Source organism: Heterocephalus glaber, unplaced genomic scaffold (assembly GCF_053883595.1).
Source record: "Heterocephalus glaber isolate CG9 unplaced genomic scaffold, H.glaber_assembly_v1.0 deba00001463, whole genome shotgun sequence".
NCBI classification, from domain to species: Eukaryota; Metazoa; Chordata; class Mammalia; order Rodentia; family Bathyergidae; genus Heterocephalus; species Heterocephalus glaber.
This window is the reverse complement of record NW_028258310.1, coordinates 17,063,265-17,080,805: the sequence shown is the minus strand read 5'-3', so window position 1 is coordinate 17,080,805 and position 17,541 is coordinate 17,063,265. Positions and strand designations below refer to the sequence as shown.

Genomic DNA, 17,541 nt, shown 5'->3' with positions numbered 1-17,541 from the left:
GAGATGCAAATGAAAACAACGCTGACATTCCACTTCACTCCAGAAAGAATGGCTGCTATCATGAAATCAACCAATAACAAATGCTGGCAGGGCTGTGGGGAAAGAGGAACCCTGCTCCACTGCTGGTGGGAGTGTAGACTGGTGCAGGCACTGTGGAAATCAGAATGGAGATACCTCAAAGAACTAGGACTGGAAGTCCCATTTGACCCCGCTATTCCACTGCTGGGGATCTTCCCCAAAGAATTAAAAGAATCATACCACAGTGATATATGTGCGTCCATGTTCATAGCGCAGTTTGTAATAGCTAAAACTTGGAAACAGCCCAAATGCCCATCAACTGGAGACTGGATCAAGAAAATGTGGGTTTTGTATAAAATAGAGTACTACTCCACCATAAAAAATGAGAAATTAGACATTTATAGCTAAGTGGATGCACATTGAGGTGATACTCTTAAGTGAAATAAATTGGACACACATGAATACTGAATAGTTTCTCTGGTGTGAGAAACTGAAAGTGTAAATAAGGACTAAATGTATAACAGGTAATGTGAAATACGAAGAAATGGGACAAAGGGGAAGGAAGTGGGAGGGCTAGGGGTAAGGATAGAAGGGAATGGGATTAATATGTGAAAATGGAAAAATAGGAACAAAATCTTTGTAAATAGGGAGGACTGGAGGGGTTGAAGGGAGGGCTGGGCAAGGGTGAAAAATAAGAACCAAGAGAGACTATGTAAAGGTGCAAATTTCCAATGATGAATATCATTATACTGTATACCTAAAATGTACCAATGATTAGAATGAATAATCGATAATGTAAAATAGGAAGAAAAGGTCCAAAGGGGTAGGGGTAGTGGGAGGGGCACGGGAAAGGGAAGAAGGGAAAGGAAAAATGCTGAGAAATGGAAAAAAAGGAAATAAAGTCTTTGTAAATAGGGAAGGGTGGAGGGCGTGAAGGGAGGGCTAGGAATGGGGAAAAAGTAAGAACCAAGATGCATTATGTAAAGGTACAATTCCCAATGAGAAATGTAATTGTGTTGTATACCTACAATGTACCAATAAGAGAATTTAATTTTTAAAAAAATTAAAAAAAATAAAATGTGATCTATTTTGTTTTTTGGTACCGTGACTCTAACTTAGGAACTCGCAGTTTCCAGGCAGGTGCTATGCCGCCGAGCTACATCCCCAGACCTAAAATGTGATCTATTTTGGAGAAAGTTTAGTATGCTGCTGAGGAAAATGTGTATTCTGTTGCTGGATTAAATATCATAGATATTTGTGAAGTCCATTTGTTCGATGGTGTGATTCAATTCTGACCGATATTCTTCATTCATTTTTTTGTCTGTCTGACTTACTTGTTAGAGTGGACTGAAGCCCCCCCCCACCCCCCTGCCCATAGGAATAAATTTTAAAGTTCCTAACATCAAATAACAGTGGCAGGGCAACATATGCTACCAAAATGTATGGGACACAATGAAAGCAGTTCTAAAAGGGAAGTTTATAGTTGTGAATGCCCACATTTGAAAATCAGAATGATCACAAATAAATAACCTAATAATGCTTCTCAAATTGTTAGAAAAACAAGTGGAATCCAAATCATGTAGAAGGAAAGAAATTATAAAAGATCAAAACAGGAATGAGTGAAACTGACACTAAAAATAGTAGAAGAATCAATGAATCAAAGAGTTGGTTCTTTGAAAGGATAAATAAGATTGATAAATTCTTAGCCAAGCTTCTGAAAAAAAAAAAAACAACAAAAAAAGACTCACATCAGTGCAATTAGAAATGAAAAAAGTGAAAGCACGACACTGCTAAGATCTAGGTTATTAATAACCACTTTGAGAACCTGTAGTCCAATAAATCAGAGAATCTACAAGAAATGGATAGATTCCTACAAACATAAGCACAACAAAAACTGAACCACAATATAAAAACAAACAGATAATAGGCAATGAAATAAAGGCAGCAAAAAAAAAAGTTCAAGACCTGATAGATTCACTGTTGATTTTTACCAAAACTTTACAGAAGAACTAATGCCAGTACTCAACAAACTCTTCTCATAATTGAAAGGGATGGAACACTGCCAAACTCATTCCTCAAAGCCAGCATTACCCTGATACCAAAACTGGACAAGGGATACATGAACACCCACACCCACACACACACACACACACACACACACAAACAGTAGACCAATATCCTTAATGAACACAGATGCAAAAATCCTCCACAAGATAACACAAATCATTAAAATGATTATACGTCATGACCAAGTTGGCTTCATCCCAGCAATGCAAGAATGGTTAAAAATTCATAAATCAGTAAATGTAATATACCACATAAACAGAAGAATAAAAATTATAATCCTCTCAATAGATGTAGAAAAAGCCTTTGACAAAAATCAAAAATACATTTCTGATGAAAATAAGCACAGAAGGAACTTATCTTAAACCGTTATAACCATTTACAACAAACCCGTGGCCAACATCATATTAAAAGGGGGAAAACTGCAAGAATTCTGTTTAAAATCAGGAACAAGACAAGGATGTCCACTCTCAACACTCCCATTCAATATGGTACTGGAAAGTTTAGTCAAAGCAATCAAACAAGACAATTAAAAGATTCAAATAAGAAAGGAAGAAGTCAGACTATCCTTATTTGCAGATGACATGATTGTTTACATAGAAGACACACAAAAAACTCCAAAAGACTCTTAGAAGTAGTAAACAAGTTCACCAAAGTGGCAGGATACAAAATAAACACACAAAAATCAGTAGTGTTCTTATATACCAAGAGTGAACCAGGAAAGAATCAGGAAAATCCCATTCATAACAGTTTCCAAAAAATTAAATACCTAGCAATTAACCTAACCAAAGAAGTGAAAGACCTCTATGAATGAAAACTATAGTACTCTAAAAAAAAGAGACTGAAGAGGACATCAGAAAATGGAAAGATATTTCCTGTTCCTAGATGGTCAGAATCAGTAGTCAAAATGGCCTAATACCAAAAATGATATAGTTTTAATGTAATTCCAATCAAAACACCATCTTCACTTTTCACAAAACTAGAAAAAACAATTCTAAAATTTGTACAGAACCAGATGAAACTCAGACAGCAAAAACAATCCTGAGCAATAAGAGCAAAGCAGAAAGTATCACAATCCCAGACTTCCAAGTTATATTACAAAGTTATTTTAATAAAAATAGCATACTGCTGGCACAAAAACAGACGTGTTGACTGATGGAACAGAACAGAGCAGTGATGAGGAACCTTTAAAAACTTTCAGTGATAACAAACAGCCTGCTCCAGCACTGGATTCACCACCCATTGGAATGGGACCCCCTGGGTCCACCAGCACTAGAATAGAGGATGCAAAACAACCATCTGATCTTTAACAAAGGAAGCAGTAACATACCCAGGATAAAAGATAGCCTCTTTAGCAAATGGTGCTGAGAAAACTGGTTATCCCTGGGCAGAAGAATGAATCTAGATCCTTATCTCACTCTAGTAAAATAAAATTAAAATGGATCAAAGACCTAAATATAAAAACAGAAGCATTGAGTCTGCTGGGAAAAAAAATGATAACCCCTTGAAGATAACAGGCATAGGCAAGGACTTCTTGAACAGAACAAGATAAAATATGAAAAATCAAATGAGATTATCTCAAATTAAAGAGCTTCTGCACAGCAAGGGAAACAACCAACAGAGTGAATAGAAAACCTACAGAATGAGAAAAAAACTTCTAGCTACTCCTCAGACAGAAGATTGGTATCTAGAATGCATGTATAAAGTACTCAAAAAAATTGGATCATCAAAAATAAAAGATGTAATTAAAAATTGGGAAACTGAAATGAATAGGCATGTCTAAAATGTACAAATGGCCAAAAGGACATGAAAAACTGTTCAGTATCTTTGGTCATTAGAGAAATACAAATCAAAACATTAAGATTCTAAGATTCCACCTTAATCTAGTAAGAATGGTTATTATGAAGGACTCAAAACAACAACAAATGCTGGCAAGGTTATGGGGAAAAAGAAATCCTTCCACATTGTTGGTGGAAATGTAAACTAGTACAACTACAGTGGAAATCAGTATAGAGATTCCTCAGAAAACTAAAGGTAGTAATTTCATTTGACCCAGTTATACGTCTTCTGGGTGACTTCTTAGAGGAGTTAAAGACATAACATTTCAGTGACACATGCATACCATGTTTACAGCAGCACAACTTTTAATAGCTAAGTCTTGGAAGTGACCTGTATGTCCATCAACAGGTGAAGAAAATGTAGTGTGTGTGTATATATATATATATATATATATATGTGTGTGTGTGTATATATATATATGTGTGTATATATATATATATGTATATATATACACACAATGGAGTACTGCTCAACCATAAAGAAGGATAATTTTGATTCAACTGTATATGGTACACCTTGAGTCCACAATGCTCAGAGATATAGAAGGTTAAATATCATATGGTTTCTCTGAGATCGAAAATATAAACAAAATAAAAGACAGACTGTAGAAAACAGGGAGGTAGACTCTGAGGAGATGAGAAGGGGAACTGGGTAAGGAAGGAGAGAGGAAGGTGGGGCAAGGGTTTTTGCTGGAAAAGTAAAAATGATCAAGATGTGATATGTATATGTACCAATTCTCTAAAATGAATCAATCATTATGTATTGCAAACATATACTAATAAAAGAGAAAGCAAAGTCTTTTTAATTTGGTGATTTAATTCATACTGAATTGCAGAGAATGATCCCCTCCCTTTTCTTTAGTTTGGTAGTACTGGGAATTGAACCCAGGGCCTCGCATATGCTAGGCTGGCCTCAAATGTGTGATCCTCTTCCCTCAGGCTCCTGAGTATCTCGAATTACAAAATAACAACAGCAGCAACACCAAAACCTTTGATGAAGTAGAATCTTAGTATTAAAATAAAACTTTCAAAGAGACATAGCAGGAACAGTGAACTTTTTTCTGGTAATGGGGATTGAGCTCAGGACCTTGCGCTTGCAAGGCAGGCAGTGGAACCAATGAGCTAAATCCCCGGCCCTCGACTTATTTTTAATACCCCAAAAGTTTGTCAAGATAGGAAAGGTCTGCTCTTCTTCAGTTATTCTAACTTAACCTTAACCTCAAATTCAAGAGGTTCAAGTTGCTGATGAGTGATTGAGTAGAGAAACTTAAGTGATAGGGTACCTGGGGGTGTATAATGAAACAAGACAGATGGGAAGCATTCGTTTTAACAAAACATTTATCACATATGTATTTTTCAGTTCCTCTTCAAAATTATAGCCAAAACATCAATGTGATGGTTAAAGTTACAGTTACTATGAAGATATAATTACCTAACTATAATTACTTAGTTTAAAAAGTTAAAATCATAACAAAGCCAGTTTGAGAACCATCAATTAATGAAAAAGACTTATGAATAGGATGGTATGGCACAATGAACATAATTCTCAAGCAGGTAACTTGAGCATTAAGGAATCATCTAACCTGAAGCCAAGTCACTTAAAATACGAGCTAACATTTCATGAATGTTTTATAAGTACCAGACACCACATTGCATAGTTTACAGGTACATCTACATTTTAAATTTTAAATTTTAAATTTTAAAAGTGAAGAAATTGAGGGTTCATAGGGTTCTAAGTTTGGTCATGTTCACACAGATGTTAAACACTCAGATTCACATTCAGGAAATCTGACGGCAGAGTCCTAATTTTTATTCAAAATCTAAGACCAATTTTACTGTGCCTTACTTCCTTATGAAAAGTTAGGATTAGATATTAAGAACAGCTTTGGTTGGAATTCTGTGATGCTATGACAATGATGGTGCTTATTCCTTAGTGGTTTGTTACAGGATACTCTGACACCTGCCCCTAGAAAGTAATGTCCCTGGGATAGACAGTAATGTTAATCATTGTATCTACTCCTTTCCTTCTGCATGAATATACAGAAACAGTGAGGCTACTTTGAGAAGTAAGCCTATTGCCCACAAGCACTCACCTTTGATCAGTTTGCCACCTCCCAGCAAAGGTCTGGTGCCCTTGGACTTTCTCTGTAGTTCCTGGCAGAGTATGCACTAGGTAAATGTTGAACGAACAGATAAATATTCCATAGCCTCGGTAAGAGAGACTGAAACTGGATACCATTTTTCAAAAATGGATGTTCTAAATATATCTAAGACAAACCATAAGCTCCACAAAGGCAGAGAGACAACACCGGTCTTGTTAATTGCTGAATCCTTTGGTGCCTGAATTGTACCTTGTATACAATACCTACACAATCCCAATGCTATTCTTACTGTTGTTTCTGGATACTTACAGTTCCAGTTTTCCCTAAAAGGAATAAAACATATGTATTAAAGGCAAAGCCAGGCTATTTGCGTCCTCCTCTCCATAGTAGTTCTCTGTTCAAAGAGCCAACTTAAATTGAGTGCCTTAAGTACTAGACTAACATTATAGTGAAAATGTTCATTGTCCTTAAAACTGGATTTACTTTAAAAGATAAATCAGAAATATACAAAGAGAACAAAGCGGGGCATAGCTGCTCTTGCCTATAGTCCCAGATACTTGAGAGGCTAAGGTAGGAGGATCACAAGTTAGAGCCCAGCCTGGGCAATTTAGTGAGGCCCTGGTCTCAAAACAAAAATTAAAAACTGGCTCAGTGCAAAGGCCCCGAGTACAATCCCCAGTAATGCAAACAAAAGAAAAAAAAACCCTCACAGCTACATCTCATGTTATTTATAATGTTTATATATAAAATATTTAAACATATTTATACTTATAAATGAAATATCTATGTATTTTATATATAAACTATTAATTCAGTAGACATCTACTGGATACCTACTACATTGCTAATCACGGAGTCAGGAATAAAGAACTACCTGGTCAGGTATTTGCCCCAGGATACCATCAGATGAGAGAAAGGATGCTAGAAGTTGGGTAACATAAAGGAAAATGTATAAATTGACATTCAGCTGGTCTAGATGGCTATATAATGTTAAGAGAGATAGAGCCTGGATTCCACACTGCTAGAGTTTTCAGTTATGTCACATGGTACAATGACATGTTGTGATCAAGGAATTAATTAGTAATAATGGATTATGTATTTTTATTGTAAAGAAAGGTATTAAACTCTGCCTGGTGAGACTGATTTGCTAATCCTTATGAAAAGTTGGAAATATCTATTAAAACTTAAATACATATACCCTTGATCAGCAACCCTACTTCAGGGAATCTATGCTTAGAAATAAGTATGTGAGCCTTGTAAGAGCAAGGTGCCGAGTTCGATCCTTGTACCAAAAAAAAAAAAAAAAGGGGAAAAAGAAAAAAAGAAGTAAGTGTGTAAGGGTGTATAGAAAAGGGTATGGATTAGAGCCATGTCTGCAGTGGCAAAAATCATGAAACAACACAAATTCCTATTTCTATACTATACAACTATTCAAAAAACAGGATCCATATCTGTGGATCTGGAAGGATATTCAGGCTGTACTTGTTAAGTAAGAAAAGCAAGCTACAGAGAAGTGGGTATAAGATGACCCCATTTTGATTTAAAAGTAGACAAGCCAGAATGCTTTGTATGTATCTACTTATGTTTATGCAACTACAGTGAAACGCGGAGGAAAAGAAAGAGGAGAAAAAGAGGAATGGAGAAGCAATGGGAATAAGTTTATTAACTACTTCTGGTATAATTTAGTGGAGGAAACTGAAGAGGAATTTGTAAAAATAATACATTTTAAAAGACTCAAATCACAGACTGTTCATATAATGTTCATTTGCACTGAGATATGCTTTCTTGGATAAGAGACCAAGGGAGGGTTGCACGAAATTATGCACAACCCAAATCCTCTTAGGGCTATAGAGAGTTCATATGACTACCTGCATGTATCTTCTGGCACAGGGGGTGTGGGAGAAAGAAAATGGAGATTCACCATACTATGAGCAGCAGAACCACAGCCATCCTTTTTGATTAGGGAAATAATATTGGAAGCACTATTCTAGGATACTGCAAATGGACTATGAAAGGAGAGGAGAAAACTAAGAAAACAATTAGAAGACTACTGATAAGAACAATAAGAGTTTGAGCTAGGCTGTGGTCATTTTTTTCCTGTTGTAATGGCTTCTCCAGGAAGAGAAATTTAATTCCCTCCTGACTTCTAGCCTTTGTCCCTCACTACAAATCCAGTATCAGATTCTTTGTGGTCTTGGAAATGTATTTCTTATCTATATCAATATTTTAAGCTGAATTTCAACTTTAGGTTTTTAAAAATTATAAATAACTGGTTATATTAGAATTTCATTTCTCTGGCTTTGACTTTTGAGAATGTTTACATGGGTTTTTTTTTTTTGGTACCAGGTATCGAACTCAGGACTTTGTGGTTGCAAAGCAGGTGGCAGAACCACTGAGCTAAATCCCCGGCCAAGATGTTTACATGTTTTAAGGATTGGGTTCAGCAACAATAACTCAGGTATTTATGATATTCTGTTCAATTTCTTCTACCCAAGTTGATGTGACAGCATGAACTACTCTCTCCTGGCCCCATTTTAAGACTGTTGCCTTCTAATTCTCCAGTTATTCATTCAGTATCTTTTGTGGTTGCTCTCTTTGGATGCTTTCCAGAGCCCTGTCCTTGGTCCTCTCTTTTTTCCCTGAACTCTAGAGGAGTACATTCTTAAATTACCTCATCTGATTTGCTGCAGGCCATATCTACTTCCTTGCATTTTATCTTTTCTATGACTGTCCTTGCCATATTAGTTTTAAGTACTCACCTACAACTCTTAGAAGAGATAAACTTACCCCACTGGCCTTCTATAGACTACAGGCAGAGTAAGTCAAATCTAAAACATAAATAAGCTAAAAAAAGATAATTAAGAAATTCAGGGAAAAGTAAGACACTCTTCTTCTGAAGTATTCAGTAATTACATGCACACTAAACAGGCAAATCAATCTCTTGCCTGACTTTCTAGGTAAGTCATTGCAATTGTACACATTAGCCTTATCTGCTAGAATGTAATTTTAATTATACAAACAGCAAACATGAAGAAAGCTTCTGGTATAAAAGATTCTATAGTGAAAAATTACTACAAGTTACAATTTTGAGCAAGATTTTAAAAAACCAAACAAAAACCCCTCAAACCCACCATTTCCAAGCTCTGGCTCCCTTAATTTGTTCAATGATAAATGTACCAGAGTTCTTGTAAGCAACTGTGAAATGCATTCTGTTTCAAAGTCTTAAAGCAAATTTAGAGACTGATGACAAATGAAAATATAGTGTATGTATACTTTCTGTCCATATACATAAAACATTATCAGTTTTAAGACTGTTTTCCTATCTGGGGAAGGTAGGCTACAGACCTTACTGATACTATCTACTGACACTTTCCTTTCTCTGTAGAGGTTAGAGGTATCATCCATTCCAACATATCTTGACTTATATGTCAAGTTTTGCTTACTCATTAGTCAACATACTTTTATTGAGGTTTTACTATGTGCTACACATTCTTCTAGATCCTGGGAAACAGGAGCAAGCAAGGGAGAAGACATCACTGCTCCCTTGGAGTAGACATTATAGCAGGGAAGCAGAGAAGACATACAATTAGATATATGTCAAGGGTTAGGGAATACTGTGTGAAAGATGCTATCATTTTATATAAAGCAGTCAGGAGTCTCTCTTATCGAGTTAGCATTTAAGTGGAGACATAAATAAAGTGAGAGCGAACTATGAGAATATCTGGGAAAAACATTCCAAGTAAACTACCTCAGTTTTGGCTAATGCACTGTGGGACTTTGTTAGAAAGAGAACTGTAGTTCTCCTCGAGAACAAAGAGATAGTCTTTAAGTAGGCAGAAGAATCTCACACACCTAGGGTGCACAACCTGAGATAACACTGAAAATTTTGTTCTTTTGTACTGAACAGTGTTTAGCCTAACAGTATGCATGTATTACTTTCAAATTTCTATCTCTCCTTCCTGTCCAAAACTCCTTGTTACTCCTTTTCTTATTCCAAATGGCTGAATCAATTCTCATTTCTCATTCATCCCTACACTTCCCTCCAACAGTTATGCCTCTTCAGGAAGGAGCTTGAAATCCTTTCAGTACACATTCAAAAAGCGAACTGGGGAGGGAGTATGATAATCACCAGATTGTTCTCTGTGAGAGTGGAGATTTTTATCTTTTTCATCTCAGTATACCCAGCGTCTAGCTCAATATGTGTTTGCTGCTTAAATTACAATTGGAAGGGCCTTTGAGACCATCTAGTTAAATTCCCACTCCACCCATCTTAAGAATTCTTTTCCTAGAATATGTCTTTGTCACTCTTCTACTTATTAACATAATAATGTAGCTAGACTACTTATATACTGTATTTCCTTGTATCCATACAGAAGTATTTAGGGATACACAAATCAAATTTGGCCAGTTAATGAACAGAAATTTAGAATTTTTCATTTTATAGGTGTCTAACTTTTCCTTGTTTTCCTAATATGTGTTTTCTTTTTAAAATGTCTGTGGTACTGCTAAAGCACTGTATATAGTTGTTAAATAACATTTATCATTCATCATTAATATACTGAATTAGAAATGATTTCATTAATTTTCCTTACCTCTCCTTTAAAAATATTTCTTCTTAAAAATTTAGTACCCATAGACTACACTAACACCAGTTTCATGATGTGTTTAGTACTAAGAAGCATTTGCCACCTAACAGGAAAATCTGCCAGTCAGTTAGTTCTCCTTACTATAGAACAAAACTAGAAGAGTCAAGGCTATTAAGACAGTTTAAAAGGTAAAACCCAAGTTAGCAGTAAAGCACATCTGCCATTCTCTAAAGGCTTTTCAATCTTCTTTTCTTGGCTACTGAAACTTGTAAGTCATCTTTTGAGGAGAGTAACTATTTGAGAAAATAAGCTGCTTTTACTACAAAAAAAACAAAGTTCTTAAACAGGCTATTTTCAAACAAGTTCTCAAATAATTTTAGCACTAATAGAATGGTTATAAAAGTAATATCCTATTTTCAAAGGCACTGCATATATCTTCATGAATTTGTAGGCCAAGATCTACTCTAATCCTAGCATTTGTGAATAATATATAGAAAAATAAATTAGAAAATAGCACTAAAAAGTTAAATTCTTAATATTTAAAAGTACTGTCAATAAAAGCAAAAAATCTCTTTTCAGCCTATTAGGACTAAAAGAAAATACATAAATTTTATTTGTAGTTACAACTTTCTGTTAAACTTTGTTATGAACCAAGCTCGATAACACATATCTATAATTCCCATTACTAGGAGGCTAAGGCAGGAGGTTCGAGAGTTTGAGCCTAGCCCAGGCAACTTAGCTACTAAGCAAAATTTTGTCTTAAAATAAGAAAAAAAAATGTTTTTAAGGGCTGGAGATGGAGCCATGTGCGAAGGTCCTAGGTTCAATTCCCAGTGCCACAAGAAAATTTCAGTATACATGAATTATTATGGCCATAATGAGTGTCAAACATGAAGGTACTGAAATGGGAAATTAAACTGCTTTAAAGATTGTTATAGAAATTCACATATTTACTTTGTATCTGCCATCACCAAATTCCCCTGAAGTCAACGGTAGGCCCACCTTTCTTCAATACCAACACTTGGAGGGGTGGGGGTGGGGTGTCAGGCTTAGGAGGTATGTAATTACTATTTTTTCCGTACTGTGTCCAGAAAAGGGAGTATAAGCTGTGCATATGTTTCTTGATAAAGAAAACACAAATCAGAATTTAACCACTAAGAATCCTCCAGTTTAAGAGTAGTCGCCAGCGGTGGCTATGCATTTATTCCAGGCATATTTAAAGTAGGATTAAATAGGATTAAACATCTGTAGAAATACCTACATGGGTTGTTTTAAATTATCTCAATAAAAGCAGTATCATTTGAGAGAGTATTAAATTTCTAAATTTCTAGAAATATTTGACTCGTGGAGTCTCAGAAATAAGGTCAAGGCACAGAATAAATTTTCTGATTAAAAAAAGAACATTTAGGTTTTTCTGTATTGTAGTGAGTTCAATTTTCTTGGCTTACAAGTTGTCTCTGAAGGCAGTTTCAAAAGAAACAGCTTCTCAAGGCTTAGAAATACAACATTCATTTTGGGTTTTCTTTTTTTTTCCATAAAAAAGCAATCTATTTTATAGTCATTCTTTGTCCTCAATAAACCCAGCTGGATTCCAGATGACAAATTTCACATAATATTCTAATTGAAATTTTTAAAGTTTCTGTCTACAAACTTATGTTTTACATTGGTAAGTTTACCAATCTAAGCTGCCATTTAACTTGTTTCTATACTTGCTCTTTTATATATTTGTATATATATTTGTATATATAAAAGACATTTAGTTTAATCCATCAAATTTGTTTTACTCAAGTTTTTCAACCCCAAGTCCTCATGAAATGTGTTCATGACTCTTTGGGGACTGCACATAGCAAAACTAAAAAGGAAAAATAATATTCCTAGTGCTTGAGGATAGGAAATATCTACACCACAGACACTGACAGCATAACTACTTAGCCAGTATAGTCGTGCGAGTTTGATATGAGTGGGATTTCACAGAGCTTTAGACATTCTACCTTGCATTTTAAAAATTCCCTTTAATATTCAAAATAAACACCATTCAAAAATTCTATCAGGCAAAAATGCTGGGTACTCAATTTCACGGAAGTTGAAACTGGGGCAAAAAACAATGGACTCCACAAATACCTGAAGATCAAAGCTTGATCATATCTCTGTATAATGTTGTGTTAATAGACTGAAGTGAGATGAATGCATGAAAAGTGCTTAGCATAGTGCTGCCACATAATGTTCAATCATTAATGAGGGGAATGGTCAACAAAACGTATAGGAAATACAGACACCATGTATTTAAAAATCTAAAGCAGCCAAAGTATCTTTGTAGAAAACCTGAGCTAGTCAATATTATTTCAATCAACTATTTATTTTCAGATTTCTAGAACAGACTTAGAAGTTAAAAGCCTGGCAGGGAGTTTAGATGCTGAGCACTGAATTATTCAACTCTCCCATACCACTTATTAATTTTGTATTCTTTCCCTAACTACTTTCTATGGGTCTGATTTTGCATCTGAAAAAATGTGGGGGTGGGGAAAAATAAGCTCTCATTTTAAACTGTAATCTTAAATCATCTTTCTCACCAGAACACACAAACAAGTTCTGAGAACCCCAAAGCTCCATTTCTTGGGTGCTAACAACAGCAATATTTACATTTGATTTCTTATATGCCACCAACTGTATTACTTCAAATCCTTATAAAATTCCAAATTTGAGTTCATTTTTTGTCTTGTACTTAATAGCGTAAAAAGAAAATGTCAGAAAACCAACTTTAGTATACCCCAACTACTTCCTCACCACATTAATAGGTTAATAAGACTGTCAAATTTTAGATAAACACATGCACATGTTTTGAAAACAGTTCGACAGAGTTGTAAAGAAATATTTCTAACCCCAAAACACCTTACTGCCAAAGGTCATGGACTGGCTCAGCTCAGCTTTAGACCCTGGGTCTTTTCATTTTTAGTTCACTGTAGTAGAACAACAGTGAACTAAATTTCTGTTACTGAATATCTAAATCAAAATTTGTTTGAAAAGTATGGGGATCACCAAATCCTGCATCTTAAAATTAATGAAACTCTTATCACCAATAATTACAAAACAAAACATTAAAACAACATAAAACTGTACCTAACAAGCTGGTAGAGCTTTAATGTTCAACATGTGACAGTCATAAGGTCAGAAGTCACAGCACTGCACCAACCAGCATGAAATAATAAATCATGTAAATTGAATGTCATTTCACAATAGCTTTCAAAATTTGGCTATCACATATACTTTCATAATAGCCCAGGCTAAATATTATGAAAAATTATGAAATCAACTAGAATAAAGGCTAATTTATTATAAAAATAAATAAAAGTTAACATTTAGTGCAAAAAAAGTCTTAAACACTGTACACTTAAGTTGAACTTTAAATTATTAGTTACAAAATTTAAAATTTAAGGTGAAACAATATGTAACCAACTATAACTATACTATTAAACCTTTTTCTCTGCTTATATATATTTTTGTGCCCTACAGTGTGAATAGAAAAAAATATTCTAAAAAAAAGAAGTACTTTCTCTAAGTTTGTTGTGCTCTAAGAAATGTTAATATTATTGAAGCCTGCTAAAAAGAAAAAGCAATTTACGGCAGTCAAAATTAATAGTTGAGTTACTATGAACAAGTATGCTTAAGCATGCAGCTCTATCAAGACAAGCTATTAATATTTAAACCGGCCTGAGATAAAATTAAGGAATGACATAGCTTCATTCAAAATAACTGACTTTAAGGACTGTACTGCAGTAAAGTTTAAATGAGTGTCTAGCACTTGCAGAAGCCCGTAGTGTATTCTGCCTACTTACCATCAATTAAGAATTTAATTTCTTCAATACTTTTGGAGAATACATAACACGTGGAAATACATTACTGAAGTGTTGTACTGCATAGTAAATTAATATTTGTTGGGCCGGGGATTTAGCTCAGTGGTTTCGTCGCCTGCTGCACAAGGACCCAAATTCGATCCCCGGTACCAAAAAAAAAAAAAATTTGTAAAACTGCACTATGAAATATGAAATGTTCATATCAAATAAGACATCACTATTTTAACTGCATTCAAGTCGCTGGATTTTCATTTATTAAATAGCAGCCAAAATAAAAATGGGGCAAATACGGACTAGATTTTAGCAGAAATAAGCTAAAAGGAAGTAAAATGCTCACTCCTTCATTTTGGTGATAAAACATATCTAGAGACAACAATGTAAAAACAGGTTCATAATACTAAAATCAGTTTTAGATTTCTACCTCAAATTAAAGAGACAATTGTAATCCCCAGTTAGAAGCAGTGACAAATTTCTCTTAAATCTCTGAATTCATACACATGATCCAAACTGTTGGTTTTTGAACTATTTTTGGTATTTTTAAATGTATCTTCACCATTCCACAACTCTCTTTGCCCCTTACCCACTGGAGGGTGAAACCACTGTCTATAACTAATATTGAAATGTTCTAAAAATTTTTTTTAATATGTAAAATGAAAAAAGAATCATCACAGGGTCAGAGATTTAGCTCAGTGGCACTGCACCTGCCTCACAAGCCAAGAGCAAGGTTCTGAGTTAGATTCCCCCCCCCCCCCCAAAAAAAATATCACCATTACAAGTCACACCTAGTTTAGCATAGAAGAAGCAACCACAAGCAATTCAAAGGGGAAAGGAACACTTAATGGACCTTTTTTCTTTTCTTCATTTGTTTTTTTTTGAGGTAAGGCCTTGCTCAGGAGTCCATGTTGGCCTTGAACTCTCAGCAATCCTGCCTCTGCCTCCTAAATGCTGGGATTACAGGTGAGGCATTCCACCCCTGCCTTTAATGGGGCTTTGTTAAAATCAAAGTTCTCTTTAAGAATATTTTTATTTACTTGAAAAATACAAAACCCAGGTAGACTATTCCACAAGAAGATGAAAGTAGTTGGCTCTCTAAAGCTATAGAAATAAAGAATGCATAGGCTTTTAAACCCTCTGTTCAATAAGGTCAGTAAGTAATTTTTTTTCCAGTTACAGCTTAACTCAGAATATTTCTTGAAAACTTTATGCAACAGGATTCACCAATATATATGTATTGGGCATGACTCAGAAATATGGAAGCAAGCGCCCATTAACTTAGCAAAAACCTATAAATATTACAGTACACCATTATTTTTGATGAAAGCCTTACCAGGATGACTTCATAAGGGTAAATGCTATTCAATACAAACCTATTTTGCCTTTTTAATTTGCTCACATAAGATATAATATGAATATGCTACTAATTTTAAAGTAGATATAATCATTAAAGCCAGAAAAAATACTTGTTTTAAGAACCGTGCCTCAGACCTATTCTAAATGCAATGTAAATGAAGATTTCTTAATGTAACTATGGTATTTCAATCACCCGCAGGTCAGGGTAGATTAAGACAACTAACCAATTAACACAGATACTTTGTCTTTCATATTAGGCACTCATGATAAAATAAACCCTCTCTCTCTCTCTATTAAAATCTCAAAAGGCCTCTGAAGTGTTCTCTATTCACATGTTAATTTTACTAATAAAATTTGCATTTAATATTTAATCTACACTTATGCAAAGATGTATTTCACGTTTGGCCTAAAATTAATAAACATTCAATAATATATTGAAAGTGGTCAGATTAAAATATCTGTAGCACAAATACACAAAACAGCATTATGAGTACAAATTGTGTTATCTGTTATAAAAATACACAGGGAATAGTCAAACATCACAAAAATTTCAATGAAATCTGAGTAAATGTTCATCATATATTTCTGTATTAATCATTCCACACTAAACTAAGACACCTGAATACAGTGTGATCTTAAAATTTTGAATCAAACATACAGCCATAAGAAGGTATAGATTCTTTTAAAAAAGATTTTATCATAAAGCTAACAATAAATAAAATCACCTCCTATGATTTATTAAATCACATCAGAAATACTAAACAAAAAAGTCACGAAAACACCTAAGAAGCTTTGGAAGAAGAGGAAAAAGAAAACATTAAGCAGTAAAACCATCCATCAAAAAGAGGGGAAATGATAGCCAAAACAAAATTGCTCCTTCCTTTATGCTTCCTCCCTTTCTATAAGAAAAATGAGAAAGGGACAGAATTTACTTCACTCTCCTGTGTTTGGACAAGTCTTCAATTTCACTACTTTTATGAAATTAAAAACAGATATGACTAATGAGACACCTAAATCTATCTAAATAAGTACTCTTATTAAGTACAAATAACCAGAGCCCTAGACTCAACCTAAGACTAAATTTACAAGTTCATCTAGCATCATTCTCTCTAATAATCCTAGCCTTCAGAAAACAGTCAACTTTTTAGCACTAAATATTCAACTTTATCTCAGTATAAAAGCTCTAACTCCACCTAAAACTGTTTACTTCTGTTTCTTTTCAGCAGTTTCACCATTAATGTTGAGGGGAAACAATGTTGAAAATCAAATCATGCAGAAATGTGCCTTCATCAATGTGGTATTTATGCTAACCTTGTTGAATTTTAGTATTTAAAAAAGCACATTAAGTTGGAATAGCTAGTTCAGTTTACTTAAGAATAGATTTGGGCATCAGTAAGGTTTCTCTTATTTTACTACCAATGAATTTAACCCTTAAAAAGACAATGTGTTTCTGCGTTCAATCATGCTGTTTATATTTTTACAATATGCTAACTTAATGTGGTGTGTTGACATATCTAAAAGAATCGCCTACAGTAGTTTTTTAAAGTGTTTTGAATAAAGCAATTTTAGATGACAATTTAAGTCAAATTATAATTTATACTTTTTTACACTAAAAACTAAATGATTACAGGAATTTAATATTTTTATATCCAAAGTCAAAGTCAGTATTCAATCAAGTTGCTGCCTTTCAACATACTAGTTTAATTGCTGATAACTCAGGGTTACTGATCAG

The 17,541-nt window shown here is 34.4% G+C and overlaps 1 protein-coding gene and 1 long non-coding RNA gene across 24 annotated transcripts in view; one reads left to right on the top strand and one right to left on the bottom strand.

Moving 5' to 3' along the window:
• The window catches only part of LOC110351095 (uncharacterized), a 48,046-nt gene extending 39,564 nt beyond the window's left edge, over positions 1 to 8,482 (top strand). For both annotated transcript variants that reach the window (XR_002398136.2, XR_015438797.1), the window contains exon 4: positions 8,369 to 8,482. This is a non-coding gene — a long non-coding RNA (uncharacterized LOC110351095). The remainder of the gene's footprint in view (positions 1 to 8,368) is intronic.
• Positions 1 to 17,541, bottom strand: part of Nr3c1 (nuclear receptor subfamily 3 group C member 1) — a 107,960-nt gene that overhangs the window by 82,700 nt on the left and 7,719 nt on the right. The window lies entirely within an intron of this gene.